General features: G+C 48.0%; 37 non-coding genes across 37 annotated transcripts; all 37 read right to left on the bottom strand.

Moving 5' to 3' along the window:
• Positions 1-527: 527 nt before the first annotated feature.
• On the bottom strand, positions 528-646 carry LOC143871534 (5S ribosomal RNA). Its single transcript, XR_013246296.1, has one exon. It is a non-coding gene; the product is annotated as a 5S ribosomal RNA (ribosomal RNA).
• Positions 647-1,243: 597 nt separating this feature from the next.
• Positions 1,244-1,362, bottom strand: LOC143871532 (5S ribosomal RNA). The gene has a single exon (XR_013246295.1). It is a non-coding gene; the product is annotated as a 5S ribosomal RNA (ribosomal RNA).
• A 597-nt stretch (positions 1,363-1,959) lies between these two features.
• Positions 1,960-2,078, bottom strand: LOC143871531 (5S ribosomal RNA). The gene has a single exon (XR_013246294.1). It is a non-coding gene; the product is annotated as a 5S ribosomal RNA (ribosomal RNA).
• Positions 2,079-2,675: 597 nt separating this feature from the next.
• LOC143871530 (5S ribosomal RNA) lies at positions 2,676-2,794 on the bottom strand. The gene has a single exon (XR_013246293.1). It is a non-coding gene; the product is annotated as a 5S ribosomal RNA (ribosomal RNA).
• Positions 2,795-3,391: 597 nt separating this feature from the next.
• LOC143870477 (5S ribosomal RNA) lies at positions 3,392-3,510 on the bottom strand. Its single transcript, XR_013245255.1, has one exon. It is a non-coding gene; the product is annotated as a 5S ribosomal RNA (ribosomal RNA).
• Positions 3,511-4,107: 597 nt separating this feature from the next.
• On the bottom strand, positions 4,108-4,226 carry LOC143874196 (5S ribosomal RNA). Its single transcript, XR_013248884.1, has one exon. It is a non-coding gene; the product is annotated as a 5S ribosomal RNA (ribosomal RNA).
• Positions 4,227-4,823: 597 nt separating this feature from the next.
• Positions 4,824-4,942, bottom strand: LOC143871529 (5S ribosomal RNA). The gene has a single exon (XR_013246292.1). It is a non-coding gene; the product is annotated as a 5S ribosomal RNA (ribosomal RNA).
• Positions 4,943-5,539: 597 nt separating this feature from the next.
• Positions 5,540-5,658, bottom strand: LOC143871528 (5S ribosomal RNA). Its single transcript, XR_013246291.1, has one exon. It is a non-coding gene; the product is annotated as a 5S ribosomal RNA (ribosomal RNA).
• Positions 5,659-6,255: 597 nt separating this feature from the next.
• On the bottom strand, positions 6,256-6,374 carry LOC143874195 (5S ribosomal RNA). The gene has a single exon (XR_013248883.1). It is a non-coding gene; the product is annotated as a 5S ribosomal RNA (ribosomal RNA).
• A 597-nt stretch (positions 6,375-6,971) lies between these two features.
• LOC143871527 (5S ribosomal RNA) lies at positions 6,972-7,090 on the bottom strand. The gene has a single exon (XR_013246290.1). It is a non-coding gene; the product is annotated as a 5S ribosomal RNA (ribosomal RNA).
• A 597-nt stretch (positions 7,091-7,687) lies between these two features.
• LOC143871525 (5S ribosomal RNA) lies at positions 7,688-7,806 on the bottom strand. The gene has a single exon (XR_013246288.1). It is a non-coding gene; the product is annotated as a 5S ribosomal RNA (ribosomal RNA).
• Positions 7,807-8,402: 596 nt separating this feature from the next.
• Positions 8,403-8,521, bottom strand: LOC143871524 (5S ribosomal RNA). The gene has a single exon (XR_013246287.1). It is a non-coding gene; the product is annotated as a 5S ribosomal RNA (ribosomal RNA).
• A 597-nt stretch (positions 8,522-9,118) lies between these two features.
• On the bottom strand, positions 9,119-9,237 carry LOC143871523 (5S ribosomal RNA). The gene has a single exon (XR_013246286.1). It is a non-coding gene; the product is annotated as a 5S ribosomal RNA (ribosomal RNA).
• A 597-nt stretch (positions 9,238-9,834) lies between these two features.
• Positions 9,835-9,953, bottom strand: LOC143874194 (5S ribosomal RNA). The gene has a single exon (XR_013248882.1). It is a non-coding gene; the product is annotated as a 5S ribosomal RNA (ribosomal RNA).
• A 597-nt stretch (positions 9,954-10,550) lies between these two features.
• LOC143873090 (5S ribosomal RNA) lies at positions 10,551-10,669 on the bottom strand. Its single transcript, XR_013247812.1, has one exon. It is a non-coding gene; the product is annotated as a 5S ribosomal RNA (ribosomal RNA).
• Positions 10,670-11,266: 597 nt separating this feature from the next.
• LOC143871522 (5S ribosomal RNA) lies at positions 11,267-11,385 on the bottom strand. Its single transcript, XR_013246285.1, has one exon. It is a non-coding gene; the product is annotated as a 5S ribosomal RNA (ribosomal RNA).
• Positions 11,386-11,982: 597 nt separating this feature from the next.
• Positions 11,983-12,101, bottom strand: LOC143871521 (5S ribosomal RNA). The gene has a single exon (XR_013246284.1). It is a non-coding gene; the product is annotated as a 5S ribosomal RNA (ribosomal RNA).
• Positions 12,102-12,698: 597 nt separating this feature from the next.
• On the bottom strand, positions 12,699-12,817 carry LOC143871519 (5S ribosomal RNA). Its single transcript, XR_013246282.1, has one exon. It is a non-coding gene; the product is annotated as a 5S ribosomal RNA (ribosomal RNA).
• Positions 12,818-13,414: 597 nt separating this feature from the next.
• LOC143871518 (5S ribosomal RNA) lies at positions 13,415-13,533 on the bottom strand. The gene has a single exon (XR_013246281.1). It is a non-coding gene; the product is annotated as a 5S ribosomal RNA (ribosomal RNA).
• A 597-nt stretch (positions 13,534-14,130) lies between these two features.
• On the bottom strand, positions 14,131-14,249 carry LOC143871517 (5S ribosomal RNA). The gene has a single exon (XR_013246280.1). It is a non-coding gene; the product is annotated as a 5S ribosomal RNA (ribosomal RNA).
• Positions 14,250-14,846: 597 nt separating this feature from the next.
• On the bottom strand, positions 14,847-14,965 carry LOC143871516 (5S ribosomal RNA). The gene has a single exon (XR_013246279.1). It is a non-coding gene; the product is annotated as a 5S ribosomal RNA (ribosomal RNA).
• Positions 14,966-15,562: 597 nt separating this feature from the next.
• On the bottom strand, positions 15,563-15,681 carry LOC143872909 (5S ribosomal RNA). Its single transcript, XR_013247635.1, has one exon. It is a non-coding gene; the product is annotated as a 5S ribosomal RNA (ribosomal RNA).
• A 597-nt stretch (positions 15,682-16,278) lies between these two features.
• On the bottom strand, positions 16,279-16,397 carry LOC143871515 (5S ribosomal RNA). The gene has a single exon (XR_013246278.1). It is a non-coding gene; the product is annotated as a 5S ribosomal RNA (ribosomal RNA).
• A 597-nt stretch (positions 16,398-16,994) lies between these two features.
• Positions 16,995-17,113, bottom strand: LOC143870362 (5S ribosomal RNA). The gene has a single exon (XR_013245144.1). It is a non-coding gene; the product is annotated as a 5S ribosomal RNA (ribosomal RNA).
• A 597-nt stretch (positions 17,114-17,710) lies between these two features.
• Positions 17,711-17,829, bottom strand: LOC143874473 (5S ribosomal RNA). Its single transcript, XR_013249152.1, has one exon. It is a non-coding gene; the product is annotated as a 5S ribosomal RNA (ribosomal RNA).
• A 597-nt stretch (positions 17,830-18,426) lies between these two features.
• On the bottom strand, positions 18,427-18,545 carry LOC143871513 (5S ribosomal RNA). Its single transcript, XR_013246276.1, has one exon. It is a non-coding gene; the product is annotated as a 5S ribosomal RNA (ribosomal RNA).
• A 597-nt stretch (positions 18,546-19,142) lies between these two features.
• LOC143870246 (5S ribosomal RNA) lies at positions 19,143-19,261 on the bottom strand. The gene has a single exon (XR_013245032.1). It is a non-coding gene; the product is annotated as a 5S ribosomal RNA (ribosomal RNA).
• A 597-nt stretch (positions 19,262-19,858) lies between these two features.
• Positions 19,859-19,977, bottom strand: LOC143874504 (5S ribosomal RNA). Its single transcript, XR_013249182.1, has one exon. It is a non-coding gene; the product is annotated as a 5S ribosomal RNA (ribosomal RNA).
• A 597-nt stretch (positions 19,978-20,574) lies between these two features.
• On the bottom strand, positions 20,575-20,693 carry LOC143872923 (5S ribosomal RNA). Its single transcript, XR_013247648.1, has one exon. It is a non-coding gene; the product is annotated as a 5S ribosomal RNA (ribosomal RNA).
• A 1,095-nt stretch (positions 20,694-21,788) lies between these two features.
• LOC143871512 (5S ribosomal RNA) lies at positions 21,789-21,907 on the bottom strand. The gene has a single exon (XR_013246275.1). It is a non-coding gene; the product is annotated as a 5S ribosomal RNA (ribosomal RNA).
• Positions 21,908-22,503: 596 nt separating this feature from the next.
• Positions 22,504-22,622, bottom strand: LOC143871511 (5S ribosomal RNA). Its single transcript, XR_013246274.1, has one exon. It is a non-coding gene; the product is annotated as a 5S ribosomal RNA (ribosomal RNA).
• A 596-nt stretch (positions 22,623-23,218) lies between these two features.
• Positions 23,219-23,337, bottom strand: LOC143871510 (5S ribosomal RNA). The gene has a single exon (XR_013246273.1). It is a non-coding gene; the product is annotated as a 5S ribosomal RNA (ribosomal RNA).
• A 597-nt stretch (positions 23,338-23,934) lies between these two features.
• Positions 23,935-24,053, bottom strand: LOC143871509 (5S ribosomal RNA). The gene has a single exon (XR_013246272.1). It is a non-coding gene; the product is annotated as a 5S ribosomal RNA (ribosomal RNA).
• A 597-nt stretch (positions 24,054-24,650) lies between these two features.
• LOC143871508 (5S ribosomal RNA) lies at positions 24,651-24,769 on the bottom strand. Its single transcript, XR_013246271.1, has one exon. It is a non-coding gene; the product is annotated as a 5S ribosomal RNA (ribosomal RNA).
• A 597-nt stretch (positions 24,770-25,366) lies between these two features.
• LOC143871506 (5S ribosomal RNA) lies at positions 25,367-25,485 on the bottom strand. Its single transcript, XR_013246270.1, has one exon. It is a non-coding gene; the product is annotated as a 5S ribosomal RNA (ribosomal RNA).
• Positions 25,486-26,082: 597 nt separating this feature from the next.
• Positions 26,083-26,201, bottom strand: LOC143871505 (5S ribosomal RNA). The gene has a single exon (XR_013246269.1). It is a non-coding gene; the product is annotated as a 5S ribosomal RNA (ribosomal RNA).
• Positions 26,202-26,798: 597 nt separating this feature from the next.
• Positions 26,799-26,917, bottom strand: LOC143872908 (5S ribosomal RNA). Its single transcript, XR_013247634.1, has one exon. It is a non-coding gene; the product is annotated as a 5S ribosomal RNA (ribosomal RNA).
• Between the last annotated feature and the right edge of the window lie 67 nt (positions 26,918-26,984).

Raw genomic sequence — 26,984 nt, 5'->3', positions numbered from 1 at the left:
AAAGTGCGAAAAAATCCTGCTAGATGACACCGGATGGACGATCCGAGCATGTCGGGAAGCCGGATGACCGCCAGGGCTGTCATCGCGCAGTTAATCTTCCCGAGTACCCCCGAATCAATATAAGAATCGCTACGATCTGACGGGCGGATCAAAAGTTATCGTCGGAACGATATTTGTGCACCAAGGGTAGCTCACGGCCAGTAAACACCTTCCGATCGGATTCATGACTCGCATCCACTAGTACACTCATCCGCTATAGCCTGTACGTCACTGAATCTAAACAAACCCCCGCTATAATTTGACCGCAAATGAAATGTCAGAACGAATTCCGTTTATCGAATCAAATGACACTATCACCTCGCCATAATAAAGACCGGACGTCTTTGAATTCACCATCCGGAAGAAAATAAAAAGATCCCAACCGAAACGTAGGAGGCGACGCACTAAACGTGCGTTTCAGTTCGCATCGATGTTCCAGAACCGAAAGATTGTTCGAAAAAAGTGGTAGATAGCTGAAAAAAGTGACAGGGGTGCAACACGAGGACTTCCCAGGAGGTCACCCATCCTAGTACTACTCTCGCCCAAGCACGCTTAACTTCGGAGTTCTGATGGGATCCAGTGCATTTGTGCTGGTATGATCGCACCCAGCATGCCTTTCCATTGTCAAAGTAATAAAGAGTTTCCACTCGCATTGTCGTACGAAGTCCGTTTAAATGAAAGTGCGAAAAAATCCTGCTAGATGACACCGGATGGACGATCCGAGCATGTCGGGAAGCCGGATGACCACCAGGGCTGTCATCGCGCGATTAATCTTCCCGAGTACCCCCGAATCAATATAAGAATCGCTACGATCTGACGGGCGGATCAAAAGTTATCGTCGGAACGATATTTGTGCACCAAGGGTAGCTCACGGCCAGTAAACACCTTCCGACCGGATTCATGACTCGCATCCACTAGTACACTCATCCGCTATAGCCTGTACGTCACTGAATCTAAACAAACCCCCGCTACAATTTGACGGCAAATGAAATGTCAGAACGAATTCCGTTTATCGAATCAAACGACACTATCACCCCGCCATAATAAAGACCGGACGTCTTTGAATTCACCATCCGGAAGAAAATAAAAAGATCCGAACCGAAACGTAGGAGGCGACGCACTAAACGTGCGTTTCAGTTCGCATCGATGTTCCAGAACCGAAAGATTGTTCGAAAAAAGTGGTAGATAGCCGAAAAAAGTGACAGGGGTGCAACACGAGGACTTCCCAGGAGGTCACCCATCCTAGTACTACTCTCGCCCAAGCACGCTTAACTTCGGAGTTCTGATGGGATCCAGTGCATTTGTGCTGGTATGATCGCACCCAGCATGCCTCTCCATTGTCAAAGTAATAAAGAGTTTCCACTCGCATTGTCGTACGAAGTCCGTTTAAATGAAAGTGCGAAAAAATCCTGCTAGATGACACCGGATGGACGATCCGAGCATGTCGGGAAGCCGGATGACCGCCAGGGCTGTCATCGCGCGATTAATCTTCCCGAGTACCCCCGAATCAATATAAGAATCGCGACGATCTGACGGGCGGATCAAAAGTTATCGTCGGAACGATATTTGTGCACCAAGGGTAGCTCACGGCCAGTAAACACCTTCCGACCGGATTCATGACTCGCATCCACTAGTACACTCATCCGCTATAGCCTGTACGTCACTGAATCTAAACAAACCCCCGCTATAATTTGACCGCAAATGAAATGTCAGAACGAATTCCGTTTATCGAATCAAACGACACTATCACCCCGCCATAATAAAGACCAGACGTCTTTGAATTCACCATCCGGAAGAAAATAAAAAGATCCGAACCGAAACGTAGGAGGCGACGCACTAAACGTGCGTTTCAGTTCGCATCGATGTTCCAGAACCGAAAGATTGTTCGAAAAAAGTGGTAGATAGCCGAAAAAAGTGACAGGGGTGCAACACGAGGACTTCCCAGGAGGTCACCCATCCTAGTACTACTCTCGCCCAAGCACGCTTAACTTCGGAGTTCTGATGGGATCCAGTGCATTTGTGCTGGTATGATCGCACCCAGCATGCCTCTCCATTGTCAAAGTAATAAAGAGTTTCCACTCGCACTGTCGTACGAAGTCCGTTTAAATGAAAGTGCGAAAAAATCCTGCTAGATGACACCGGATGGACGATCCGAGCATGTCGGGAAGCCGGATGACCGCCAGGGCTGTCATCGCGCGATGAATCTTCCCGAGTACCCCCGAATCAATATAAGAATCGCCACGATCTGACGGGCGGATCAAAAGTTATCGTCGGAACGATATTTGTGCACCAAGGGTAGCTCACGGCCAGTAAACACCTTCCGACCGGATTCATGACTTTCATCCACTAGTACACTCATCCGCTATAGCCTGTACGTCACTGAATCTAAACAAACCCCCGCTATAATTTGACTGCAAATGAAATGTCAGAACGAATTCCGTTTATCGAATCAAACGACACTATCACCCCGCCATAATAAAGACCGGACGTGTTTGAATTCACCATCCGGAAGAAAATAAAAAGATCCGAACCGAAACGTAGGAGGCGACGCACTAAACGTGCGTTTCAGTTCGCATCGATGTTCCAGAACCGAAAGATTGTTCGAAAAAAGTGGTAGATAGCCGAAAAAAGTGACAGGGGTGCAACACGAGGACTTCCCAGGAGGTCACCCATCCTAGTACTACTCTCGCCCAAGCACGCTTAACTTCGGAGTTCTGATGGGATCCAGTGCATTTGTGCTGGTATGATCGCACCCAGCATGCCTCTCCATTGTCAAAGTAATAAAGAGTTTCCACTCGCATTGTCGTACGAAGTCCGTTTAAATGAAAGTGCGAAAAAATCCTGCTAGATGACACCGGATGGACGATCCGAGCATGTCGGGAAGCCGGATGACCGCTAGAGCTGTCATCGCGCGATTAATCTTCCCGAGTACCCCCGAATCAATATAAGAATCGCGACGATCTGACGGGCGGATCAAAAGTTATCGTCGGAACGATATTTGTGCACCAAGGGTAGCTCACGGCCAGTAAACACCTTCCGACCGGATTCATGACTCGCATCCACTATTACACTCATCCGCTATAGCCTGTACGTCACTGAATCTAAACAAACCCCCGCTATAATTTGACCGCAAATGAAATGTCAGAACGAATTCCGTTTATCGAATCAAACGACACTATCAGCCCGCCATAATAAAGACCGGACGTCTTTGAATTCACCATCCGGAAGAAAATAAAAAGATCCGAACCGAAACGTAGGAGGCGACGCACTAAACGTGCGTTTCAGTTCGCATCGATGTTCCAGAACCGAAAGATTGTTCGAAAAAAGTGGTAGATAGCCGAAAAAAGTGACAGGGGTGCAACACGAGGACTTCCCAGGAGGTCACCCATCCTAGTACTACTCTCGCCCAAGCACACTTAACTTCGGAGTTCTGATGGGATCCAGTGCATTTGTGCTGGTATGATCGCACCCAGCATGCCTCTCCATTGTCAAAGTAATAAAGAGTTTCCACTCGCATTGTCGTACGAAGTCCGTTTAAATGAAAGTGCGAAAAAATCCTGCTAGATGACACCGGATGGACGATCCGAGCATGTCGGGAAGCCGGATGACCGCCAGGGCTGTCATCGCGCGATGAATCTTCCCGAGTACCCCCGAATCAATATAAGAATCGCCACGATCTGACGGGCGGATCAAAAGTTATCGTCGGAACGATATTTGTGCACCAAGGGTAGCTCACGGCCAGTAAACACCTTCCGACCGGATTCATGACTCGCATCCACTAGTACACTCATCCGCTATAGCCTGTACGTCACTGAATCTAAACAAACCCCCGCTATAATTTGACTGCAAATGAAATGTCAGAACGAATTCCGTTTATCGAATCAAACGACACTATCACCCCGCCATAATAAAGACCGGACGTGTTTGAATTCACCATCCGGAAGAAAATAAAAAGATCCGAACCGAAACGTAGGAGGCGACGCACTAAACGTGCGTTTCAGTTCGCATCGATGTTCCAGAACCGAAAGATTGTTCGAAAAAAGTGGTAGATAGCCGAAAAAAGTGACAGGGGTGCAACACGAGGACTTCCCAGGAGGTCACCCATCCTAGTACTACTCTCGCCCAAGCACGCTTAACTTCGGAGTTCTGATGGGATCCAGTGCATTTGTGCTGTTATGATCGCACCCAGCATGCCTCTCCATTGTCAAAGTAATAAAGAGTTTCCACTCGCATTGTCGTACGAAGTCCGTTTAAATGAAAGTGCGAAAAAATCCTGCTAGATGACACCGGATGGACGATCCGAGCATGTCGGGAAGCCGGATGACCGCCAGGGCTGTCATCGCGCGATGGATCTTCCCGAGTACCCCCGAATCAATATAAGAATCGCCACGATCTGACGGGCGGATCAAAAGTTATCGTCGGAACGATATTTGTGCACCAAGGGTAGCTCACGGCCAGTAAACACCTTCCGACCGGATTCATGACTCGCATCCACTAGTACACTCATCCGCTATCGCCTGTACGTCACTGAATCTAAACAAACCCCCGCTATAATTTGACCGCAAATGAAATGTCAGAACGAATTCCGTTTATCGAATCAAACGACACTATCACCTCGCCATAATAAAGACCGGACGTCTTTGAATTCACCATCCGGAAGAAAATAAAAAGATCCGAACCGAAACGTAGGAGTCGACGCACTAAACGTGCGTTTCAGTTCGCATCGATGTTCCAGAACCGAAAGATTGTTCGAAAAAAGTGGTAGATAGCCGAAAAAAGTGACAGGGGTGCAACACGAGGACTTCCCAGGAGGTCACCCATCCTAGTACTACTCTCGCCCAAGCACGCTTAACTTCGGAGTTCTGATGGGATCCAGTGCATTTGTGCTGGTATGATCGCACCCAGCATGCCTTTCCATTGTCAAAGTAATAAAGAGTTTCCACTCGCATTGTCGTACGAAGTCCGTTTAAATGAAAGTGCGAAAAAATCCTGCTAGATGACACCGGATGGACGATCCGAGCATGTCGGGAAGCCGGATGACCACCAGGGCTGTCATCGCGCGATTAATCTTCCCGAGTACCCCCGAATCAATATAAGAATCGCTACGATCTGACGGGCGGATCAAAAGTTATCGTCGGAACGATATTTGTGCACCAAGGGTAGCTCACGGCCAGTAAACACCTTCCGACCGGATTCATGACTCGCATCCACTAGTACACTCATCCGCTATAGCCTGTACGTCACTGAATCTAAACAAACCCCCGCTACAATTTGACGGCAAATGAAATGTCAGAACGCTTTCCGTTTATCGAATCAAACGACACTATCACCCCGCCATAATAAAGACCGGACGTCTTTGAATTCACCATCCGGAAGAAAATAAAAAGATCCGAACCGAAACGTAGGAGGCGACGCACTAAACGTGCGTTTCAGTTCGCATCGATGTTCCAGAACCGAAAGATTGTTCGAAAAAAGTGGTAGATAGCCGAAAAAAGTGACAGGGGTGCAACACGAGGACTTCCCAGGAGGTCACCCATCCTAGTACTACTCTCGCCCAAGCACGCTTAACTTCGGAGTTCTGATGGGATCCAGTGCATTTGTGCTGGTATGATCGCACCCAGCATGCCTCTCCATTGTCAAAGTAATAAAGAGTTTCCACTCGCATTGTCGTACGAAGTCCGTTTAAATGAAAGTGCGAAAAAATCCTGCTAGATGACACCGGATGGACGATCCGAGCATGTCGGGAAGCCGGATGACTGCCAGGGCTGTCATCGCGCGATTAATCTTCCCGAGTACCCCCGAATCAATATAAGAATCGCGACGATCTGACGGGCGGATCAAAAGTTATCGTCGGAACGATATTTGTGCACCAAGGGTAGCTCACGGCCAGTAAACCCCTTCCGACCGGATTCATGACTCGCATCCACTAGTACACTCATCCGCTATAGCCTGTACGTCACTGAATCTAAACAAACCCCCGCTATAATTTGACCGCAAATGAAATGTCAGAACGAATTCCGTTTATCGAATCAAACGACACTATCACCCCGCCATAATAAAGACCAGACGTCTTTGAATTCACCATCCGGAAGAAAATAAAAAGATCCGAACCGAAACGTAGGAGGCGACGCACTAAACGTGCGTTTCAGTTCGCATCGATGTTCCAGAACCGAAAGATTGTTCGAAAAAAGTGGTAGATAGCCGAAAAAAGTGACAGGGGTGCAACACGAGGACTTCCCAGGAGGTCACCCATCCTAGTACTACTCTCGCCCAAGCACGCTTAACTTCGGAGTTCTGATGGGATCCAGTGCATTTGTGCTGTTATGATCGCACCCAGCATGCCTCTCCATTGTCAAAGTAATAAAGAGTTTCCACTCGCATTGTCGTACGAAGTCCGTTTAAATGAAAGTGAGAAAAAATCCTGCTAGATGACACGGGATGGACGATCCGAGCATGTCGGGAAGCCGGATGACCGCCAGGACTGTCATCGCGCAATTAATCTTCCCGAGTACCCCCGAATCAATATAAGAATCGCTACGATCTGACGGGCGGATCAAAAGTTATCGTCGGAACGATATTTGTGCACCAAGGGTAGCTCACGGCCAGTAAACACCTTCCGACCGGATTCATGACTCGCATCCACTAGTACACTCATCCGCTATAGCCTGTACGTCACTGAATCTAAACAAACCCCCGCTATAATTTGACCGCAAATGAAATGTCAGAACGAATTCCGTTAATCGAATCAAACGACACTATCACCCCGCCATAATAAAGACCGGACGTCTTTGAATTCACCATCCGGAAGAAAATAAAAAGATCCGAACCGAAACGTAGGAGGCGACGCACTAAACGTGCGTTTCAGTTCGCATCGATGTTCCAGAACCGAAAGATTGTTCGAAAAAAGTGGTAGATAGCCGAAAAAAGTGACAGGGGTGCAACACGAGGACTTCCCAGGAGGTCACCCATCCTAGTACTACTCTCGCCCAAGCACGCTTAACTTCGGAGTTCTGATGGGATCCAGTGCATTTGTGCTGGTATGATCGCACCCAGCATGCCTCTCCATTGTCAGAGTAATAAAGAGTTTCCACTCGCATTGTCGTACGAAGTCCGTTTAAATGAAAGTGCGAAAAAATCCTGCTAGATGACACCGGATGGACGATCCGAGCATGTCGGGAAGCCGGATGACCGCCAGGGCTGTCATCGCGCGATTAATCTTCCCGAGTACCCCCGAATCAATATAAGAATCGCGACGATCTGACGGGCGGATCAAAAGTTATCGTCGGAACGATATTTGTGCACCAAGGGTAGCTCACGGCCAGTAAACACCTTCCGACCGGATTCATGACTCGCATCCACTAGTACACTCATCCGCTATAGCCTGTACGTCACTGAATCTAAACAAACCCCCGCTATAATTTGACCGCAAATGAAATGTCAGAACGAATTCCGTTTATCGAATCAAACGACACTATCACCTCGCCATAATAAAGACCGGACGTCTTTGAATTCACCATCCGGAAGAAAATAAAAAGATCCGAACCGAAACGTAGGAGGCGACGCACTAAACGTGCGTTTCAGTTCGCATCGATGTTCCAGAACCGAAAGATTGTTCGAAAAAAGTGGTAGATAGCCGAAAAAAGTGACAGGGGTGCAACACGAGGACTTCCCAGGAGGTCACCCATCCTAGTACTACTCTCGCCCAAGCACGCTTAACTTCGGAGTTCTGATGGGATCCAGTGCATTTGTGCTGGTATGATCGCACCCAGCATGCCTCTCCATTGTCAGAGTAATAAAGAGTTTCCACTCGCATTGTCGTACGAAGTCCGTTTAAATGAAAGTGCGAAAAATCCTGCTAGATGACACCGGATGGACGATCCGAGCATGTCGGGAAGCCGGATGACCGCCAGGGCTGTCATCGCGCGATTAATCTTCCCGAGTACCCCCGAATCAATATAAGAATCGCGACGATCTGACGGGCGGATCAAAAGTTATCGTCGGAACGATATTTGTGCACCAAGGGTAGCTCACGGCCAGTAAACACCTTCCGAACGGATTCATGACTCGCATCCACTAGTACACTCATCCGCTATAGCCTGTACGTCACTGAATCTAAACAAACCCCCGCTATAATTTGACCGCAAATGAAATGTCAGAACGAATTCCGTTTATCGAATCAAACGACACTATCACCTCGCCATAATAAAGACCGGACGTCTTTGAATTCACCATCCGGAAGAAAATAAAAAGATCCGAACCGAAACGTAGGAGGCGACGCACTAAACGTGCGTTTCAGTTCGCATCGATGTTCTAGAACCGAAAGATTGTTCGAAAAAAGTGGTAGATAGCTGAAAAAAGTGACAGGGGTGCAACACGAGGACTTCCCAGGAGGTCACCCATCCTAGTACTACTCTCGCCCAAGCACGCTTAACTTCGGAGTTCTGATGGGATCCAGTGCATTTGTGCTGGTATGATCGCACCCAGCATGCCTTTCCATTGTCAAAGTAATAAAGAGTTTCCACTCGCATTGTCGTACGAAGTCCGTTTAAATGAAAGTGCGAAAAAATCCTGCTAGATGACACCGGATGGACGATCCGAGCATGTCGGGAAGCCGGATGACCACCAGGGCTGTCATCGCGCGATTAATCTTCCCGAGTACCCCCGAATCAATATAAGAATCGCTACGATCTGACGGGCGGATCAAAAGTTATCGTCGGAACGATATTTGTGCACCAAGGGTAGCTCACGGCCAGTAAACACCTTCCGACCGGATTCATGACTCGCATCCACTAGTACACTCATCCGCTATAGCCTGTACGTCACTGAATCTAAACAAACCCCCGCTATAATTTGACCGCAAATGAAATGTCAGAACGAATTCCGTTTATCGAATCAAACGACACTATCACCCCGCCATAATAAAGACCGGACGTCTTTGAATTCACCATCCGGAAGAAAATAAAAAGATCCGAACCGAAACGTAGGAGGCGACGCACTAAACGTGCGTTTCAGTTCGCATCGATGTTCCAGAACCGAAAGATTGTTCGAAAAAAGTGGTAGATAGCCGAAAAAAGTGACAGGGGTGCAACACGAGGACTTCCCAGGAGGTCACCCATCCTAGTACTACTCTCGCCCAAGCACGCTTAACTTCGGAGTTCTGATGGGATCCAGTGCATTTGTGCTGGTATGATCGCACCCAGCATGCCTCTCCATTGTCAGAGTAATAAAGAGTTTCCACTCGCATTGTCGTACGAAGTCCGTTTAAATGAAAGTGCGAAAAAATCCTGCTAGATGACACCGGATGGACGATCCGAGCATGTCGGGAAGCCGGATGACCGCCAGGGCTGTCATCGCGCGATTAATCTTCCCGAGTACCCCCGAATCAATATAAGAATCGCTACGATCTGACGGGCAGATCAAAAGTTATCGTCGGAACGATATTTGTGCACCAAGGGTAGCTCACGGCCAGTAAACACCTTCCGACCGGATTCATGACTCGCATCCACTAGTACACTCATCCGCTATAGCCTGTACGTCACTGAATCTAAACAAACCCCCGCTATAATTTGACCGCAAATGAAATGTCAGAACGAATTCCGTTTATCGAATCAAACGACACTATCACCTCGCCATAATAAAGACCGGACGTCTTTGAATTCACCATCCGGAAGAAAATAAAAAGATCCGAACCGAAACGTAGGAGGCGACGCACTAAACGTGCGTTTCAGTTCGCATCGATGTTCCAGAACCGAAAGATTGTTCGAAAAAAGTGGTAGATAGCCGAAAAAAGTGACAGGGGTGCAACACGAGGACTTCCCAGGAGGTCACCCATCCTAGTACTACTCTCGCCCAAGCACGCTTAACTTCGGAGTTCTGATGGGATCCAGTGCATTTGTGCTGTTATGATCGCACCCAGCATGCCTCTCCATTGTCAAAGTAATAAAGAGTTTCCACTCGCATTGTCGTACGAAGTCCGTTTAAATGAAAGTGCGAAAAAATCCTTCTAGATGACACCGGATGGACGATCCGAGCATGTCGGGAAGCCGGATGACCGCCAGGGCTGTCATCGCGCGATGGATCTTCCCGAGTACCCCCGAATCAATATAAGAATCGCCACGATCTGACGGGCGGATCAAAAGTTATCGTCGGAACGATATTTGTGCACCAAGGGTAGCTCACGGCCAGTAAACACCTTCCGACCGGATTCATGACTCGCATCCACTAGTACACTCATCCGCTATCGCCTGTACGTCACTGAATCTAAACAAACCCCCGCTATAATTTGACCGCAAATGAAATGTCAGAACGAATTCCGTTTATCGAATCAAACGACACTATCACCTCGCCATAATAAAGACCGGAAGTCTTTGAATTCACCATCCGGAAGAAAATAAAAAGATCCGAACCGAAACGTAGGAGTCGACGCACTAAACGTGCGTTTCAGTTCGCATCGATGTTCCAGAACCGAAAGATTGTTCGAAAAAAGTGGTAGATAGCCGAAAAAAGTGACAGGGGTGCAACACGAGGACTTCCCAGGAGGTCACCCATCCTAGTACTACTCTCGCCCGAGCACGCTTAACTTCGGAGTTCTGATGGGATCCAGTGCATTTGTGCTGGTATGATCGCACCCAGCATGCCTCTCCATTGTCAGAGTAATAAAGAGTTTCCACTCGCATTGTCGTACGAAGTCCGTTTAAATGAAAGTGCGAAAAAATCCTGCTAGATGACACCGGATGGACGATCCGAGCATGTCGGGAAGCCGGATGACCGCCAGGGCTGTCATCGCGCGATTAATCTTCCCGAGTACCCCCGAATCAATATAAGAATCGCGACGATCTGACGGGCGGATCAAAAGTTATCGTCGGAACGATATTTGTGCACCAAGGGTAGCTCACGGCCAGTAAACACCTTCCGACCGGATTCATGACTCGCATCCACTAGTACACTCATCCGCTATAGCCTGTACGTCACTGAATCTAAACAAACCCCCGCTATAATTTGACCGCAAATGAAATGTCAGAACGAATTCCGTTTATCGAATCAAACGACACTATCACCCCGCCATAATAAAGACCGGACGTCTTTGAATTCACCATCCGGAAGAAAATAAAAAGATCCGAACCGAAACGTAGGAGGCGACGCACTAAACGTGCGTTTCAGTTCGCATCGATGTTCCAGAACCGAAAGATTGTTCGAAAAAAGTGGTAGATAGCCGAAAAAAGTGACAGGGGTGCAACACGAGGACTTCCCAGGAGGTCACCCATCCTAGTACTACTCTCGCCCAAGCACGCTTAACTTCGGAGTTCTGATGGGATCCAGTGCATTTGTGCTGGTATGATCGCACCCAGCATGCCTCTCCATTGTCAAAGTAATAAAGAGTTTCCACTCGCATTGTCGTACGAAGTCCGTTTAAATGAAAGTGCGAAAAAATCCTGCTAGATGACACCGGATGGACGATCCGAGCATGTCTGGAAGCCGAATGACCGCCAGGGCTGTCATCGCGCGATGAATCTTCCCGAGTACCCCCGAATCAATATAAGAATCGCCACGATCTGACGGGCGGATCAAAAGTTATCGTCGGAACGATATTTGTGCACCAAGGGTAGCTCACGGCCAGTAAACACCTTCCGACCGGATTCATGACTCGCATCCACTAGTACACTCATCCGCTATAGCCTGTACGTCACTGAATCTAAACAAACCCCCGCTATAATTTGACCGCAAATGAAATGTCAGAACGAATTCCGTTTATCGAATCAAACGACACTATCAGCCCGCCATAATAAAGACCGGACGTCTTTGAATTCACCATCCGGAAGAAAATAAAAAGATCCGAACCGAAACGTATGAGGCAACGCACTAAACGTGCGTTTCAGTTCGCATCGATGTTCCAGAACCGAAAGATTGTTCGAAAAAAGTGGTAGATAGCCGAAAAAAGTGACAGGGGTGCAACACGAGGACTTCCCAGGAGGTCACCCATCCTAGTACTACTCTCGCCCAAGCACGCTTAACTTCGGAGTTCTGATGGGATCCAGTGCATTTGTGCTGGTATGATCGCACCCAGCATGCCTCTCCATTGTCAAAGTAATAAAGAGTTTCCACTCGCATTGTCGTACGAAGTCCGTTTAAATGAAAGTGCGTAAAAATCCTGCTAGATGACACCGGATGGACGATCCGAGCATGTCGGGAAGCCGGATGACCGCCAGGGCTGTCATCGCGCGATGAAACTTCCCGAGTACCCCCGAATCAATATAAGAATCGCCACGATCTGACGGGCGGATCAAAAGTTATCGTCGGAACGATATTTGTGCACCAAGGGTAGCTCACGGCCAGTAAACACCTTCCGACCGGATTCATGACTCGCATCCACTAGTACACTCATCCGCTATAGCCTGTACGTCACTGAATCTAAACAAACCCCCGCTATAATTTGACCGCAAATGAAATGTCAGAACGAATTCCGTTTATCGAATCAAACGACACTATCACCCCGCCATAATAAAGACCGGACGTCTTTGAATTCACCATCCGGAAGAAAATAAAAAGATCCGAACCGAAACGTAGGAGGCGACGCACTAAACGTGCGTTTCAGTTCGCATCGATGTTCCAGAACCGAAAGATTGTTCGAAAAAAGTGGTAGATAGCCGAAAAAAGTGACAGGGGTGCAACACGAGGACTTCCCAGGAGGTCACCCATCCTAGTACTACTCTCGCCCAAGCACGCTTAACTTCGGAGTTCTGATGGGATCCAGTGCATTTGTGCTGGTATGATCGCACCCAGCATGCCTTTCCATTGTCAAAGTAATAAAGAGTTTCCACTCGCATTGTCGTACGAAGTCCGTTTAAATAAAAGTGCGAAAAAATCCTGCTAGATGACATCGGATGGACGATCCGAGCATGTCGGGAAGCCGGATGACCGCTAGGGCTGTCATCGCGCGATGAATCTTCCCGAGTACCCCCGAATCAATATAAGAATCGCCACGATCTGACGGGCGGATCAAAAGTTATCGTCGGAACGATATTTGTGCACCAAGGGTAGCTCACGGCCAGTAAACACCTTCCGACCGGATTCATGACTTTCATCCACTAGTACACTCATCCGCTATAGCCTGTACGTCACTGAATCTAAACAAACCCCCGCTATAATTTGACCGCAAATGAAATGTCAGAACGAATTCCGTTTATCGAATCAAACGACACTATCAGCCCGCCATAATAAAGACCGGACGTCTTTGAATTCACCATCCGGAAGAAAATAAAAAGATCCTAACCGAAACGTAGGAGGCGACGCACTAAACGTGCGTTTCAGTTCGCATCGATGTTCCAGAACCGAAAGATTGTTCGAAAAAAGTGGTAGATAGCCGAAAAAAGTGACAGGGGTGCAACACGAGGACTTCCCAGGAGGTCACCCATCCTAGTACTACTCTCGCCCAAGCACGCTTAACTTCGGAGTTCTGATGGGATCCAGTGCATTTGTGCTGGTATGATCGCACCCAGCATGCCTCTCCATTGTCAAAGTAATAAAGAGTTTCCACTCGCATTGTCGTACGAAGTCCGTTTAAATAAAAGTGCGAAAAAATCCTGCTAGATGACATCGGATGGACGATCCGAGCATGTCGGGAAGCCGGATGACCGCTATGGCTGTCATCGCGCGATGAATCTTCCCGAGTACCCCCGAATCAATATAAGAATCGCCACGATCTGACGGGCGGATCAAAAGTTATCGTCGGAACGATATTTGTGCACCAAGGGTAGCTCACGGCCAGTAAACACCTTCCGACCGGATTCATGACTTTCATCCACTAGTACACTCATCCGCTATAGCCTGTACGTCACTGAATCTAAACAAACCCCCGCTATAAATTGACCGCAAATGAAATGTCAGAACGAATTCCGTTTATCGAATCAAACGACACTATCAGCCCGCCATAATAAAGACCGGACGTCTTTGAATTCACCATCCGGAAGAAAATAAAAAGATCCGAACCGAAACGTAGGAGGCGACGCACTAAATGTGCGTTTCAGTTCGCATCGATGTTCCAGAACCGAAAGATTGTTCGAAAAAAGTGGTAGATAGCCGAAAAAAGTGACAGGGGTGCAACACGAGGACTTCCCAGGAGGTCACCCATCCTAGTACTACTCTCGCCCAAGCACGCTTAACTTCGGAGTTCTGATGGGATCCAGTGCATTTGTGCTGGTATGATCGCACCCAGCATGCCTCTCCATTGTCAAAGTAATAAAGAGTTTCCACTCGCATTGTCGTACGAAGTCCGTTTAAATAAAAGTGCGAAAAAATCCTGCTAGATGACATCGGATGGACGATCCGAGCATGTCGGGAAGCCGGATGACCGCTGGGGCTGTCATCGCGCGATGAATCTTCCCGAGTACCCCCGAATCAATATAAGAATCGCCACGATCTGACGGGCGGATCAAAAGTTATCGTCGGAACGATATTTGTGCACCAAGGGTAGCTCACGGCCAGTAAACACCTTCCGACCGGATTCATGACTGTCATCCACTAGTACACTCATCCGCTATAGCCTGTACGTCACTGAATCTAAACAAACCCCCGCTATAATTTGACCGCAAATGAAATGTCAGAACGAATTCCGTTTATCGAATCAAACGACACTATCAGCCCGCCATAATAAAGACCGGACGTCTTTGAATTCACCATCCGGAAGAAAATAAAAAGATCCGAACCGAAACGTAGGAGGCGACGCACTAAACGTGCGTTTCAGTTCGCATCGATGTTCCAGAACCGAAAGATTGTTCGAAAAAAGTGGTAGATAGCCGAAAAAAGTGACAGGGGTGCAACACGAGGACTTCCCAGGAGGTCACCCATCCTAGTACTACTCTCGCCCAAGCACGCTTAACTTCGGAGTTCTGATGGGATCCAGTGCATTTGTGCTGGTATGATCGCACCCAGCATGCCTCTCCATTGTCAAAGTAATAAAGAGTTTCCACTCGCATTGTCGTACGAAGTCCGTTTAAATGAAAGTGCGAAAAAATCCTGCTAGATGACACCGGATGGACGATCCGAGCATGTCGGGAAGCCGGATGACCGCCAGGGCTGTCATCGCGCGATGGATCTTCCCGAGTACCCCCGAATCAATATAATAATCGCCACGATCTGACGGGCGGATCAAAAGTTATCGTCGGAATGATATTTGTGCACCAAGGGTAGCTCACGGCCAGTAAACACCTTCCGACCGGATTAATGACTCGCATCCACTAGTACACTCATCCGCTATAGCCTGTACGTCACTGAATCTAAACAAACCCCCGCTATAATTTGACCGAAAATGAAATGTCAGAACGAATTCCGTTTATCGAATCAAACGACACTATCACCTCGCCATAATAAAGACCGGACGTCTTTGAATTCACCATCCGGAAGAAAATAAAATGATCCGAACCGAAACGTAGGAGTCGACGCACTAAACGTGCGTTTCAGTTCGCATCGATGTTCCAGAACCGAAAGATTGTTCGAAAAAAGTGGTAGATAGCCGAAAAAAGTGACAGGGGTGCAACACGAGGACTTCCCAGGAGGTCACCCACCCTAGTACTACTCTCGCCCAAGCACGCTTAACTTCGGAGTTCTGATGGGATCCAGTGCATTTGTGCTGGTATGATCGCACCCAGCATGCCTTTCCATTGTCAAAGTAATAAAGAGTTTCCACTCGCATTGTCGTACGAAGTCCGTTTAAATGAAAGTGCGAAAAAATCCTGCTAGATGACACCGGATGGACGATCCGAGAATGTCGGGAAGCCGGATGACCGCCAGGGCTGTCATCGCGCGATTAATCTTCCCGAGTACCCCCGAATCAATATAAGAATCGCTACGATCTGACGGGCGGATCAAAAGTTATCGTCGGAACGATATTTGTGCACCAAGGGTAGCTCACGGCCAGTAAACACCTTCCGACCGGATTCATGACTCGCATCCACTAGTACACTCATCCGCTATAACCTGTACGTCACTGAATCTAAACAAACCCCCGCTATAATTTGACTGCAAATGAAATGTCAGAACGAATTCCGTTTATCGAATCAAACGACACTATCACCCCGCCATAATAAAGACCGGACGTGTTTGAATTCACCATCCGGAAGAAAATAAAAAGATCCGAACCGAAACGTAGGAGGCGACGCACTAAACGTGCGTTTCAGTTCGCATCGATGTTCCAGAACCGAAAGATTGTTCGAAAAAAGTGGTAGATAGCCGAAAAAAGTGACAGGGGTGCAACACGAGGACTTCCCAGGAGGTCACCCATCCTAGTACTACTCTCGCCCAAGCACGCTTAACTTCGGAGTTCTGATGGGATCCAGTGCATTTGTGCTGGTATGATCGCACCCAGCATGCCTCTCCATTGTCAAAGTAATAAAGAGTTTCCACTCGCATTGTCGTACGAAGTCCGTTTAAATGAAAGTGCGAAAAAATCCTGCTAGATGACACCGGATGGACGATCCGAGCATGTCGGGAAGCCGGATGACCGCTAGGGCTGTCATCGCGCGATTAATCTTCCCGAGTACCCCCGAATCAATATAAGAATCGCGACGATCTGACGGGCGGATCAAAAGTTATCGTCGGAACGATATTTGTGCACCAAGGGTAGCTCACGGCCAGTAAACACCTTCCGACCGGATTCATGACTCGCATCCACTATTACACTCATCCGCTATAGCCTGTACGTCACTGAATCTAAACAAACCCCCGCTATAATTTGACCGCAAATGAAATGTCAGAACGAATTCCGTTTATCGAATCAAACGACACTATCAGCCCGCCATAATAAAGACCGGACGTCTTTGAATTCACCATCCGGAAGAAAATAAAAAGATCCGAACCGAAACGTAGGAGGCGACGCACTAAACGTGCGTTTCAGTTCGCATCGATGTTCCAGAACCGAAAGATTGTTCGAAAAAAGTGGTAGATAGCCGAAAAAAGTGACAGGGGTGCAACACGAGGACTTCCCAGGAGGTCACCCATCCTAGTACTACTCTCGCCCAAGCACACTTAACTTCGGAGTTCTGATGGGATCCAGTGCATTTGTGCTGGTATGATCGCACCCAGCATGCCTCTCCATTGTCAAAGTAATAAAGAGTTTCCACTCGCATTGTCGTACGAAGTCCGTTTAAATGAAAGTGCGAAAAAATCCTGCTAGATGACACCGGATGGACGATCCGAGCATGTCGGGAAGCCGGATGACTGCCAGGGCTGTCATCGCGCGATGAATCTTCCCGAGTACCCCCGAATCAATATAAGAATCGCCACGATCTGACGGGCGGATCAAAAGTTATCGTCGGAACGATATTTGTGCACCAAGGGTAGCTCACGGCCAGTAAACACCTTCCGACCGGATTCATGACTCGCATCCACTAGTACACTCATCCGCTATAGCCTGTACGTCACTGAATCTAAACAAATCCCCGCTATAATTTGACCGCAAATGAAATGTCAGAACGAATTCCGTTTATCGAATCAAACGACACTATCACCCCGCCATAATAAAGACCGGACGTGTTTGAATTCACCATCCGGAAGAAAATAAAAAGATCCGAACCGAAACGTAGGAGGCGACGCACTAAACGTGCGTTTCAGTTCGCATCGATGTTCCAGAACCGAAAGATTGTTCGAAAAAAGTGGTAGATAGCCGAAAAAAGTGACAGGGGTGCAACACGAGGACCTCCCAGGAGGTCACCCATCCTAGTACTACTCTCGCCCAAGCACGCTTAACTTCGGAGTTCTGATTGGATCCAGTGCATTTGTGCTGGTATGATCGCACCCAGCATGCCTCTCCATTGTCAAAGTAATAAAGAGTTTCCACTCGCACTGTCGTACGAAGTCCGTTTAAATGAAAGTGCGAAAAAATCCTGCTAGATGACACCGGATGGACGATCCGAGCATGTCGGGAAGCCGGATGACCGCCAGGGCTGTCATCGCGCGATGAATCTTCCCGAGTACCCCCGAATCAATATAAGAATCGCCACGATCTGACGGGCGGATCAAAAGTTATCGTCGGAACGATATTTGTGCACCAAGGGTAGCTCACGGCCAGTAAACACCATCCGACCGGATTCATGACTCGCATCCACTAGTACACTCATCCGCTATAGCCTGTACGTCACTGAATCTAAACAAACCCCCGCTATAATTTGACCGCAAATGAAATGTCAGAACGAATTCCGTTTATCGAATCAAACGACACTATCACCCCGCCATAATAAAGACCGGACGTATTTTAATTCACCATCCGGAAGAAAATAATAAGATCGGAACCGAAACGTAGGAGGCGTCGCACTAAACGTGCGTTTCAGTTCGCATCGATGTTCCAGAACCGAAAGATTGTTCGAAAAAAGTGGTAGATAGCCGAAAAAAGTGACAGGGGTGCAACACGAGGACTTCCCAGGAGGTCACCCATCCTAGTACTACTCTCGCCCAAGCACGCTTAACTTCGGAGTTCTGATGGGATCCAGTGCATTTGTGCTGGTATGATCGCACCCAGCATGCCTCTCCATTGTCAAAGTAATAAAGAGTTTCCACTCGCATTGTCGTACGAAGTCCGTTTAAATAAAAGTGCGAAAAAATCCTGCTAGATGACATCGGATGGACGATCCGAGCATGTCGGGAAGCCGGATGACCGCTAGGGCTGTCATCGCGCGATGAATCTTCCCGAGTACCCCCGAATCAATATAAGAATCGCCACGATCTGACGGGCGGATCAAAAGTTATCGTCGGAACGATATTTGTGCACCAAGGGTAGCTCACGGCCAGTAAACACCTTCCGACCGGATTCATGACTCGCATCCACTAGTACACTCATCCGCTATAGCCTGTACGTCACTGAATCTAAACAAACCCCCGCTATAATTTGACCGCAAATGAAATGTAAGAACGAATTCCGTTTATCGAATCAAACGACACTATCAGCCCGCCATAATAAAGACCGGACGTCTTTGAATTCACCATCCGGAAGAAAATAAAAAGATCCGAACCGAAACGTAGGAGGCGACGCACTAAACGTGCGTTTCAGTTCGCAACGATGTTCCAGAACCGAAAGATTGTTCGAAAAAAGTGGTAGATAGCCGAAAAAAGTGACAGGGGTGCAACACGAGGACTTCCCAGGAGGTCACCCATCCTAGTACTACTCTCGCCCAAGCACACTTAACTTCGGAGTTCTGATGGGATCCAGTGCATTTGTGCTGGTATGATCGCACCCAGCATGCCTCTCCATTGTCAAAGTAATAAAGAGTTTCCACTCGCATTGTCGTACGAAGTCCGTTTAAATGAAAGTGCGAAAAAATCCTGCTAGATGACACCGGATGGACGATCCGAGCATGTCGGGAAGCCGGATGACCGCCAAGGCTGTCATCGCGCGATGAATCTTCCCGAGTACCCCCGAATCAATATAAGAATCGCCACGATCTGACGGGCGGATCAAAAGTTATCGTCGGAACGATATTTGTGCACCAAGGGTAGCTCACGGCCAGTAAACACCTTCCGACCGGATTAATGACTCGCATCCACTAGTACACTCATCCGCTATAGCCTGTACGTCACTGAATCTAAACAAATCCCCGCTATAATTTGACCGCAAATGAAATGTCAGAACGAATTCCGTTTATCGAATCAAACGACACTATCACCCCGCCATAATAAAGACCGGACGTGTTTGAATTCACCATCCGGAAGAAAATAAAAAGATCCGAACCGAAACGTAGGAGGCGACGCACTAAACGTGCGTTTCAGTTCGCATCGATGTTCCAGAACCGAAAGATTGTTCGAAAAAAGTGGTAGATAGCCGAAAAAAGTGACAGGGGTGCAACACGAGGACTTCCCAGGAGGTCACCCATCCTAGTACTACTCTCGCCCAAGCACGCTTAACTTCGGAGTTCTGATGGGATACAGTGCATTTGTGCTGGTATGATCGCACCCAGCATGCCTCTCCATTGTCAAAGTAATAAAGAGTTTCCACTCGCATTGTCGTACGAAGTCCGTTTAAATGAAAGTGCGAAAAAATCCTGCTACATGACACCGGATGGACGATCCGAGCATGTCGGGAAGCCGGATGACCGCCAGGGCGGTCATCGCGCGATGAATCTTCCCGAGTACCCCCGAATCAATATAAGAATCGCCACGATCTGACGGGCGGATCAAAAGTTATCGTCGGAACGATATTTGTGCACCAAGGGTAGCTCACGGCCAGTAAACACCTTCCGACCGGATTCATGACTCGCATCCACTAGTACACTCATCCGCTATAGCCTGTACGTCACTGAATCTGAACAAACCCCCGCTATAATTTGACCGCAAATGAAATGTCAGAACGAATTCCGTTTATCGAATCAAACGACACTATCACCCCGCCATAATAAAGACCGGACGTATTTGAATTCACCATCCGGAAGAAAATAAAAAGATCCGAACCGAAACATATGAGGCGTCGCACTAAACGTGCGTTTCAGTTCGCATCGATGTTCCAGAACCGAAAGATTGTTCGAAAAAAGTGGTAGATAGCCGAAAAAAGTGACAGGGGTGCAACACGAGGACTTCCCAGGCGGTCACCCATCCTAGTACTACTCTCGCCCAAGCACGCTTAACTTCGGAGTTCTGATGGGATCCAGTGCATTTGTGCTGGTATGATCGCACCCAGCATGCCTCTCCATTGTCAAAGTAATAAAGAGTTTCCACTCGCATTGTCGTACGAAGTCCGTTTAAATAAAAGTGCGAAAAAATCCTGCTAGATGACACCGGATGGACGATCCGAGCATGTCTGGAAGCCGGATGACCGCCAGGGCTGTCATCGCGCGATGAATCTTCCCGAGTACCCCCGAATCAATATAAGAATCGCGACGATCTGACGGGCGGATCAAAAGTTATCGTCGGAACGATATTTGTGCACCAAGGGTAGCTCACGGCCAGTAAACACCTTCCGACCGGATTCATGACTCGCATCCACTAGTACACTCATCCGCTATAGCCTGTACGTCACTGAATCTAAACAAACCCCCGCTATAATTTGACCGCAAATGAAATGTCAGAACGAATTCCGTTTATCGAATCAAACGACACTATCACCCCGCCATAATAAAGACCGGACGTCTTTGAATTCACCATCCGGAAGAAAATAAAAAGATCCGAACCGAAACGTAGGAGGCGACGCACTAAACGTGCGTTTCAGTTCGCATCGATGTTCCAGAACCGAAAGATTGTTCGAAAAAAGTGGTAGATAGCTGAAAAAAGTGACAGGGGTGCAACACGAGGACTTCCCAGGAGGTCACCCATCCTAGTACTACTCTCGCCGCGCAATTAATCTTCCCGAGTACCCCCGAATCAATATAAGAATCGCTACGATCTGACGGGCGGATCAAAAGTTATCGTCGGAACGATATTTGTGCACCAAGGGTAGCTCACGGCCAGTAAACACCTTCCGACCGGATTCATGACTCGCATCCACTAGTACACTCATCCGCTATAGCCTGTACGTCACTGAATCTAAACAAACCCCCGCTATAATTTGACCGCAAATGAAATGTCAGAACGAATTCCGTTTATCGAATCAAACGACACTATCAGCCCGTCATAATAAAGACCGGACGTCTTTGAATTCACCATCCGGAAGAAAATAAAAAGATCCGAACCGAAACGTAGGAGGCGACGCACTAAACGTGCGTTTCAGTTCGCATCGATGTTCCAGAACCGAAAGATTGTTCGAAAAAAGTGGTAGATAGCCGAAAAAAGTGACAGGGGTGCAACACGAGGACTTCCCAGGAGGTCACCCATCCTAGTACTACTCTCGCCCAAGCACGCTTAACTTCGGAGTTCTGATGGGATCCAGTGCATTTGTGCTGGTATGATCGCACCCAGCATGCCTCTCCATTGTCAAAGTAATAAAGAGTTTCCACTCGCATTGTCGTACGAAGTCCGTTTAAATGAAAGTGCGAAAAATCCTGCTAGATGACACCGGATGGACGATCCGAGCATGTCGGGAAGCCGGATGACCGCCAGGGCTGTCATCGCGCGATTAATCTTCCCGAGTACCCCCGAATCAATATAAGAATCGCGACGATCTGACGGGCGGATCAAAAGTTATCGTCGGAACGATATTTGTGCACCAAGGGTAGCTCACGGCCAGTAAACACCTTCCGAACGGATTCATGACTCGCATCCACTAGTACACTCATCCGCTATAGCCTGTACGTCACTGAATCTAAACAAACCCCCGCTATAATTTGACCGCAAATGAAATGTCAGAACGAATTCCGTTTATCGAATCAAACGACACTATCACCTCGCCATAATAAAGACCGGACGTCTTTGAATTCACCATCCGGAAGAAAATAAAAAGATCCGAACCGAAACGTAGGAGGCGACGCACTAAACGTGCGTTTCAGTTCGCATCGATGTTCCAGAACCGAAAGATTGTTCGAAAAAAGTGGTAGATAGCTGAAAAAAGTGACAGGGGTGCAACACGAGGACTTCCCAGGAGGTCACCCATCCTAGTACTACTCTCGCCCAAGCACGCTTAACTTCGGAGTTCTGATGGGATCCAGTGCATTTGTGCTGGTATGATCGCACCCAGCATGCCTCTCCATTGTCAAAGTAATAAAGAGTTTCCACTCGCATTGTCGTACGAAGTCCGTTTAAATGAAAGTGCGAAAAAATCCTGCTAGATGACACCGGATGGACGATCCGAGCATGTCTGAAGCCGAATGACCGCCAGGGCTGTCATCGCGCGATGAATCTTCCCGAGTACCCCCGAATCAATATAAGAATCGCCACGATCTGACGGGCGGATCAAAAGTTATCGTCGGAACGATATTTGTGCACCAAGGGTAGCTCACGGCCAGTAAACACCTTCCGACCGGATTCATGACTCGCATCCACTAGTACACTCATCCGCTATAGCCTGTACGTCACTGAATCTAAACAAACCCCCGCTATAATTTGACCGCAAATGAAATGTCAGAACGAATTCCGTTTATCGAATCAAACGACACTATCAGCCCGCCATAATAAAGACCGGACGTCTTTGAATTCACCATCCGGAAGAAAATAAAAAGATCCGAACCGAAACGTATGAGGCAACGCACTAAACGTGCGTTTCAGTTCGCATCGATGTTCCAGAACCGAAAGATTGTTCGAAAAAAGTGGTAGATAGCCGAAAAAAGTGACAGGGGTGCAACACGAGGACTTCCCAGGAGGTCACCCATCCTAGTACTACTCTCGCCCAAGCACGCTTAACTTCGGAGTTCTGATGGGATCCAGTGCATTTGTGCTGGTATGATCGCACCCAGCATGCCTCTCCATTGTCAAAGTAATAAAGAGTTTCCACTCGCATTGTCGTACGAAGTCCGTTTAAATGAAAGTGCGTAAAAATCCTGCTAGATGACACCGGATGGACGATCCGAGCATGTCGGGAAGCCGGATGACCGCCAGGGCTGTCATCGCGCGATGAAACTTCCCGAGTACCCCCGAATCAATATAAGAATCGCCACGATCTGACGGGCGGATCAAAAGTTATCGTCGGAACGATATTTGTGCACCAAGGGTAGCTCACGGCCAGTAAACACCTTCCGACCGGATTCATGACTCGCATCCACTAGTACACTCATCCGCTATAGCCTGTACGTCACTGAATCTAAACAAACCCCCGCTATAATTTGACCGCAAATGAAATGTCAGAACGAATTCCGTTTATCGAATCAAACGACACTATCACCCCGCCATAATAAAGACCGGACGTCTTTGAATTCACCATCCGGAAGAAAATAAAAAGATCCGAACCGAAACGTAGGAGGCGACGCACTAAACGTGCGTTTCAGTTCGCATCGATGTTCCAGAACCGAAAGATTGTTCGAAAAAAGTGGTAGATAGCCGAAAAAAGTGACAGGGGTGCAACACGAGGACTTCCCAGGAGGTCACCCATCCTAGTACTACTCTCGCCCAAGCACGCTTAACTTCGGAGTTCTGATGGGATCCAGTGCATTTGTGCTGGTATGATCGCACCCAGCATGCCTTTCCATTGTCAAAGTAATAAAGAGTTTCCACTCGCATTGTCGTACGAAGTCCGTTTAAATAAAAGTGCGAAAAAATCCTGCTAGATGACATCGGATGGACGATCCGAGCATGTCGGGAAGCCGGATGACCGCTAGGGCTGTCATCGCGCGATGAATCTTCCCGAGTACCCCCGAATCAATATAAGAATCGCCACGATCTGACGGGCGGATCAAAAGTTATCGTCGGAACGATATTTGTGCACCAAGGGTAGCTCACGGCCAGTAAACACCTTCCGACCGGATTCATGACTTTCATCCACTAGTACACTCATCCGCTATAGCCTGTACGTCACTGAATCTAAACAAACCCCCGCTATAATTTGACCGCAAATGAAATGTCAGAACGAATTCCGTTTATCGAATCAAACGACACTATCAGCCCGCCATAATAAAGACCGGACGTCTTTGAATTCACCATCCGGAAGAAAATAAAAAGATCCTAACCGAAACGTAGGAGGCGACGCACTAAACGTGCGTTTCAGTTCGCATCGATGTTCCAGAACCGAAAGATTGTTCGAAAAAAGTGGTAGATAGCCGAAAAAAGTGACAGGGGTGCAACACGAGGACTTCCCAGGAGGTCACCCATCCTAGTACTACTCTCGCCCAAGCACGCTTAACTTCGGAGTTCTGATGGGATCCAGTGCATTTGTGCTGGTATGATCGCACCCAGCATGCCTCTCCATTGTCAAAGTAATAAAGAGTTTCCACTCGCATTGTCGTACGAAGTCCGTTTAAATAAAAGTGCGAAAAAATCCTGCTAGATGACATCGGATGGACGATCCGAGCATGTCGGGAAGCCGGATGACCGCTATGGCTGTCATCGCGCGATGAATCTTCCCGAGAACCCCCGAATCAATATAAGAATCGCCACGATCTGACGGGCGGATCAAAAGTTATCGTCGGAACGATATTTGTGCACCAAGGGTAGCTCACGGCCAGTAAACACCTTCCGACCGGATTCATGACTTTCATCCACTAGTACACTCATCCGCTATAGCCTGTACGTCACTGAATCTAAACAAACCCCCGCTATAATTTGACCGCAAATGAAATGTCAGAACGAATTCCGTTTATCGAATCAAACGACACTATCAGCCCGCCATAATAAAGACCGGACGTCTTTGAATTCACCATCCGGAAGAAAATAAAAAGATCCGAACCGAAACGTAGGAGGCGACGCACTAAATGTGCGTTTCAGTTCGCATCGATGTTCCAGAACCGAAAGATTGTTCGAAAAAAGTGGTAGATAGCCGAAAAAAGTGACAGGGGTGCAACACGAGGACTTCCCAGGAGGTCACCCATCCTAGTACTACTCTCGCCCAAGCACGCTTAACTTCGGAGTTCTGATGGGATCCAGTGCATTTGTGCTGGTATGATCGCACCCAGCATGCCTCTCCATTGTCAAAGTAATAAAGAGTTTCCACTCGCATTGTCGTACGAAGTCCGTTTAAATAAAAGTGCGAAAAAATCCTGCTAGATGACATCGGATGGACGATCCGAGCATGTCGGGAAGCCGGATGACCGCTGGGGCTGTCATCGCGCGATGAATCTTCCCGAGTACCCCCGAATCAATATAAGAATCGCCACGATCTGACGGGCGGATCAAAAGTTATCGTCGGAACGATATTTGTGCACCAAGGGTAGCTCACGGCCAGTAAACACCTTCCGACCGGATTCATGACTGTCATCCACTAGTACACTCATCCGCTATAGCCTGTACGTCACTGAATCTAAACAAACCCCCGCTATAATTTGACCGCAAATGAAATGTCAGAACGAATTCCGTTTATCGAATCAAACGACACTATCAGCCCGCCATAATAAAGACCGGACGTCTTTGAATTCACCATCCGGAAGAAAATAAAAAGATCCGAACCGAAACGTAGGAGGCGACGCACTAAACGTGCGTTTCAGTTCGCATCGATGTTCCAGAACCGAAAGATTGTTCGAAAAAAGTGGTAGATAGCCGAAAAAAGTGACAGGGGTGCAACACGAGGACTTCCCAGGAGGTCACCCATCCTAGTACTACTCTCGCCCAAGCACGCTTAACTTCGGAGTTCTGATGGGATCCAGTGCATTTGTGCTGGTATGATCGCACCCAGCATGCCTCTCCATTGTCAAAGTAATAAAGAGTTTCCACTCGCATTGTCGTACGAAGTCCGTTTAAATGAAAGTGCGAAAAAATCCTGCTAGATGACACCGGATGGACGATCCGAGCATGTCGGGAAGCCGGATGACCGCCAGGGCTGTCATCGCGCGATGGATCTTCCCGAGTACCCCCGAATCAATATAATAATCGCCACGATCTGACGGGCGGATCAAAAGTTATCGTCGGAATGATATTTGTGCACCAAGGGTAGCTCACGGCCAGTAAACACCTTCCGACCGGATTAATGACTCGCATCCACTAGTACACTCATCCGCTATAGCCTGTACGTCACTGAATCTAAACAAACCCCCGCTATAATTTGACCGAAAATGAAATGTCAGAACGAATTCCGTTTATCGAATCAAACGACACTATCACCTCGCCATAATAAAGACCGGACGTCTTTGAATTCACCATCCGGAAGAAAATAAAATGATCCGAACCGAAACGTAGGAGTCGACGCACTAAACGTGCGTTTCAGTTCGCATCGATGTTCCAGAACCGAAAGATTGTTCGAAAAAAGTGGTAGATAGCCGAAAAAAGTGACAGGGGTGCAACACGAGGACTTCCCAGGAGGTCACCCACCCTAGTACTACTCTCGCCCAAGCACGCTTAACTTCGGAGTTCTGATGGGATCCAGTGCATTTGTGCTGGTATGATCGCACCCAGCATGCCTTTCCATTGTCAAAGTAATAAAGAGTTTCCACTCGCATTGTCGTACGAAGTCCGTTTAA

Source organism: Tasmannia lanceolata, unplaced genomic scaffold (genome assembly GCF_043159265.1).
Source record: "Tasmannia lanceolata isolate RefF3 unplaced genomic scaffold, GAP_Taslan_0.1 ptg000003l, whole genome shotgun sequence".
Lineage (NCBI taxonomy): Eukaryota > Viridiplantae > Streptophyta > Magnoliopsida > Canellales > Winteraceae > Tasmannia > Tasmannia lanceolata.
This window is presented reverse-complemented; position numbering and strand designations above follow the sequence as displayed.